This window comes from Haemaphysalis longicornis, unplaced genomic scaffold (assembly GCF_048455015.1).
Source record: "Haemaphysalis longicornis isolate Haplotype H1 unplaced genomic scaffold, Haemaphysalis longicornis Haplotype H1 scaffold_5, whole genome shotgun sequence".
In the NCBI taxonomy this organism is placed as follows: domain Eukaryota; kingdom Metazoa; phylum Arthropoda; class Arachnida; order Ixodida; family Ixodidae; genus Haemaphysalis; species Haemaphysalis longicornis.
In genome coordinates, this window is record NW_027526385.1 from 196,502,300 (window position 1) to 196,508,299 (window position 6,000).

Genomic DNA, 6,000 nt, shown 5'->3' on the forward strand with positions numbered 1-6,000 from the left:
ATATTTTTAATTGAGGCTAAGCGCACACGTCTGCTTTCATTGTTTCAAAAGAACTCTGACGAAATATAATGCTGGAAAGTGATTTAGATAAAACACTTCAATATGCACACGTAGAAAATTGGAAGAAACTAAAATGCAGCATGAAACCCCAGCAAAGCCATCGGGGTTTTTACATATGAGTAACAAAATACAACCTTGTTTAATTAGAATAAACGGATCTTTCATGCATAGCTCAACTATACTCCTGCCCAAAACATTTGTAACAGCAAGTTTTTCGTTCCGCAATCCTGCGTTACCAGTCAAAACTATTGCCGCAGCTTGCACTAGAGGTGCAAGGTTGAAGAAAAAGCAGAGCTGGCGACCCGTCTGTCTTCGTTGGAAACTTGGCTGCTGCACCTAAGAAGGGTTTCCGAACTTTCCGCTGAAAGTTCTCCATGGCTGGCGGGCCCGGATCGCTTTGTAAAGAAGGTAAAGAAGGAGCTGCTGCCTCGGGGGTTATGGACTTTCAGCGGAAAGTTCGGAAATTCTTTTAGCAGCTTCGCACACCTCTGCCAAGGTAGACCGCGTTCCACGCCCTAGAACCTGCGGCAACCGGCTTCGCGAACTCGGCGTCTGTGCTCCCCACCTCAGGCGCGAGCGCGCGTGAACTGGCGAGGAGGAGAGCACGCGAGAGATCGAGTATTCTCGGAGGTCCAGCTGACCGACGCCGGCCGCTTCTCCGGAGGCGCACGTTCACGTGCGCTTGGTATTTTTGGTATTTTTTCTGGTAACATTAGACGGCAGAACTAAAAGCTTCAAAAGCTCAGCTGTTAAAAGGCCAAGAAAAAAGTTGCAGATGACACATACGTTTAGGTCTTAAGACGTACGACGTGATAGCGTTAGTTCGACGTTGCGGGACCTTTTTGAAATGGCACTGCTACGTTTATGGGTACCGCTTGCCTAACACTGGAAGAAAGTGAAGTGCGGAAGACTATGCGCAATGGATTTAGTCGCCGCGGCACAGAAAAGACACACACACCATCTACGATTGTGTGGCCTATGTGTGCGTGAAATGCTCCGGCTACGTGGTGTTGGACACTTTAGATGAGAAGGTGATAGTGCGAGTATTCAAACTGGTCATGGCCGTCATGGCCGTGCTGAACATTTTGATTTTTTTTAAAAGAGATAAAGAGGGATATAGAGAAAATATTTAATGAGTAAGAAGTAGTTAGAGGATTCATGGGGGTAGCTTAAAGGAGTAGTGACACTAAATTTCTCGCTTTCGTATGCTGTAGCAAATACCTATTGGTCCAGTAATTACGAAAAGCAAACCAAAAGCGGTCACCCGCAGCATAGAATTACAACACATTAATTCCAATAAGTTTCAAATTCAGTCGTCGCGCGCCAAATGGCTGTTCAAATGCAGGATGGACAGTGTTACGTCACAGATTTGTGGCCGCAAGAACTGCTGGTGCTACCGTCAATCATAAACCCGTGACGTCAGGGACGTTTGCCGCATCGTCTGCTACGATTACACATGGTCCGCACTTGCCCCTGCAGTCGACGTGTCGTCTGAATCATCAGACTCGGATGAGTCTCGGCTACCCGACAGACAGACATACAGAACATTATTTGACCACTGCCGAGGCGATTATGCCGGCGACATCTTCGCCGTCGTCCGTTTTTTTTAATATCGCTGCAGCTTGTACCGGATGACAATGGTAGCAGCAGCTTGTCGCCGCTCTTCCGAATCAATCTGATCGCTGAAAAGAAGTTCCATATTCGAGAAAGTAGATGTTAGTGTGGCGAAAATTGTGCTAAGGATTATTATCAGCGCTGATTTTAAAGGCGGCGATCAGATACCTGCCGCAATGCTAAGCCTACACTGGCCGGCCGCAGCATCGAGGAAAGAAAAGTTTAGGAGGGAGCGCCACGTGACAATCGTGAATCCTAGTCATAAAAAATAAAACGGAAAAACTCATGGAAGTTACACCATCATTACACCATCACGTGACAGGCAAGCGGTAGTTCTTTGCGCCTCATGCGGCCGCCCGCCCGCACTGCGTGCGTCTGTCCGTTCGGTTCCCGGGCTCTCCGGGTATTCGGGTTTCGGCGACGAGTTGCGCTCCGGGCGTGGCGCGCAATGCTGCCTGAAACCAGAAACACGCAGCGGGCTGGTCGTGCGGGCACAGTGGTCGGACGGGAGAGACGAAAACCATATTTATTTATTGAGCTTTCGGATCCGTCGAAGTTCACGCCGCAGTCGTAGTGTTGTATGCCGCCCCCGTGCAAAAGTGGAGAGCACAGAGCACAACATCCGTGCCTTATCTTTTATTTCACAAAACACACCGAACTTTCTTGGTTCTGGTTATCTTATCATTTCAACTCCCAGGTGTATAATCTAGCATTCGTTTTCCCATATCGTTTGCACTCCGCTTTTACTGCAGTTCATCCGTCAACTGCGGGCTGTGCAGATAGACGTCATCCGAGAAGTGCAGCGAGCAAATTTTGCTCGCCGGCTTCGGCGACCAGTTCTTGGGGCCCAGCCGCACACGAACTCAACCAACGTTTCGCGCTGCACATCGTCACGTGGAATATAATACACCTTGGCGTCCGTCGATTTGCTCGGACAGGCTTTCCACTGAGCAGCACTTCACATTACGCGAGCGTGCCATACTTTGGTGAGCTCGGCGACGAGCACAGGCCACTCAGATAAAACACAGCACAATTTTCCGCACCAGTACAAGGGAACACCATGCGCTGGCCACGAAATGAAGAGCAAAGACATCGAACACGGAAATTGCACAACGTTCACCACCATTGGTCACAGAAATACACCCAAGCCTCCTGCCTAAACAAAGACCACCGAAAACAGCAGCGCAGGCTATCGTTTCCGGTTCCGAAAAGGACTTTGTGACGTCCTCCTCAACCGGCTAGACACGCCGGAAGATGTTTTGTTACACCGGTAGCGATTTCGATAGTGCTGCCGATTTGTCGATTTTCGCCAGGTACAACATTTTCGATTTTCGGTGTGATTCCAGCCTCGGATCACTGCAAAAAATGTCTGTGAGGCTTCTACTCAAACTACTGAAGCCAATTATATATTTTTAGGCATCAAATTTTGGTGTCAGTACTCCTTTAAGGCGCCGGCAGCCAGTCGCGCAAATTATTGTGACGTCGTAAGGACATGACAAGAAAGTTGTAGTAGACAAGAAGTAGTGGTACGAAGCTTTCGTAAAAATTTGCACCATTGTTTAGGAATAAATTGCATTTAATCTTCATGCCTGGTTCGTTACAGTTCTTGGTATTGCAAATTGTTGGAGCCTGTGTCAGTGTACTCTCACTAAATCTAAATGAACTACTTTTTGCGTTTTCTCAATCCTCAGCTTTGTGCCGTGAAGGAGCGCCACCCATCAACGCCATTGGGCATTGCTGTATACGACGTCGACTACGACGACTTCTCGGGCGCCTGCCTTTCACAGAACAAGTCCGAAACCTTTTCAAGGCTTAAAGGGGTCCTGAAAGGCATTTTGAGAACACTAAATGAACAAGCGCAACCGTTAGATTGGGTCGTCAACGTCCTCTGTGCCAAGTATTACTCTTTTACGCGCAGCGGAAAGCTCACACTTTTGTTGCAAAGTTTGTCGTTTTTTTTCTCACCCTTTCCTTCGTGTTTTTGGACGCCGCCATCTTCACATGTCTACATCATCGATTCCCAGATGTTCGTCATGAGCTAGACATCCTGCTATTGGGCGGCTTTTTCACGCACTTCCGGCAAAGAGATGAGTCGTCTGCTCAGCATCGGCTCGCCGGCTGATCTGCCAGCGGAGTGCCGGAGTGCTTGGGCATTTTACGACAACCGAAACAAGTGTAAAACAAACGCTTAACCGTTTGTATTGAATGCAACACGGCCATAACACGACATGGATATTCTCTTACCTGAGTACGTTCCATAAAGAAAGCGTTCAAGCCCCGTGGCACTTCTTTCGTGCAATCGCAGAGAACGCCCTGAGCCGCATGCCCGGGTTTGACGCATACATTTTATTCAGCTTCAAAACAATCCAGAGATGCGTTTCTAACGAATACAACGTCACAACATGCGTTGAAAGCCTGAACCACGATTGACAGAGGATGGGTTGCCTCCTGCCCGTCGTAAATTCGGTACTCACCTCGCGCGCGGTTTGTGGGGACGAACAGCAAGTCACTTAACTCTGGCGCACAAGCCGATGGCTTTTAGCCACGCACACTGCACATACGCCATGCGAGGTTGAGTCGTACGTCGCTCGAGAAAGGTTATCCAGACCATGGGAAGAACTATCCACCCGCAGAAGCACAACGTCGCATTTCATCGCGAAACAAAGGCGTCCACAACACACACACCATCGCCTCCTGTAATGCCAAACGCATCTCGCACTTCCCAATAGGAGTGGGTGGTACGCCTGCAGTGCCCACATGTCGCGAGGTGGGGCCCCAAGCTGAACCGGGATCACGGAACCGTAACTGACTTCTGGAGCGGTTTGTGCCTTGTTGCCAAGACAACCGATGTTTGAGATTGTCAAAGAAATGGCGCTCGCTCCAGCGCTAGAAAGCTCAGAGCCGCGGCGGAGAATGTTTTGCCAACGTTGCCGCTCTCCACCACGCGTCGCGCCAAGCTGAACTGGTCACATGATTGAAGCGTTTTGTGCACGGGTTCTGTATCGGTTCAAAATGTCTTTTTCACATGCCGCCGGCAGGAATTACCACCGCCGCAAAATGAGACCCGGCACCAGCGGGGCCACATCTGATACGGCGCTTTTTGGATAAACAGTGCGCGGTGCATCAAGGGAACGAGCGCACGACCCTCCCCGTGCGGCTGCGAGTTCGCCGCCGATAAAAAGTCATGTGCCGCCAGCAACGTACACCGCGAAATGGCAAGGCCAGGCCGCCGCATACATGCGGTCAGATTTTTTGTTCGCTTTTCCAGCCTTGAGCGGAGTGCGTGCGGGATTCATGGTGTCAACAAAGCTTGCTCGTAGCAGACGACAGTCTAAGCAGCGCAATAGCGGAAGTACGTCACCGCTGCGGAGCGCAGCATCATGGGAGGCAAGGCTCGCGCGCCGTCAACAGCGGAGAGTAAGTCGAAAGGAGGAGGAAACTCGGAGCGACGATAATGCGCGGTTTTTGATTTACGATTTCTCAGCTAATACTCATCGCTTTAACAAAATTCTTGCGGGAGGAGATTGCAAATACATTGCTTTATTTGGGTGCATGTACATCCATGCATCGGCGGAAGGTATTTCAGGACCCCTTTAAAGCTGTAGGAAAAGTGCTAGCTTTTTTCAAAACCCGCTTCAAGCAGCAGTCAGATTTGGCCGCCTGCATTGTCGTCTAATAGAAGCCACTACGTTTCAGATGCCGCGGTTTTTATGATACAGATGCATTGTTTTTACGGTTTTCAAAAGCCCACGCTTTCTATGTAAATAAAGGCATGTCATTACAGACCTTCTGCTTTTTCGTTTACTCTTAACTTATATTGGCTCTCAGTGTGTATTGCGTCGAGAAATCTGGCACAGGTGGAACTATGTTAGGCCAAGAATTATATTTTATGGCTTGTTTAATTCCCGCAGCATAAAGTAAATAAACGCCTTGTTTAACCTGTAGTTTGTTGACATCAGTACAGTAAAACTAAAAAGAGAAACTGTTCTTTCACTGGTTTTTGTCCACCACGCAGTTCAGTTTCTTATGGGGCTGCCTAGATTGTGCTCACACAAACACAAGTCACTTGTGCCTCCTTCGTTCGACTGCATTAAAGAATACTTTTACAGACTTGTGCTGCACGCAATGTTTGCAATTTATGGAAGCCGCTTTTATTTTCAACATTGTTCCTCGAACTCTCCCATCAATAGGCACTCCAGTTTGAGCGCGCTTTACTCTCTCGCTCCTGCCTGCGCATGACAACTTTGCTGTCGCGCTTATATTCTCCGTCATGCTCTCACGTTTATCACACAGAGGTTTTGGCAACGATACTTTAGCAGCTAGGTT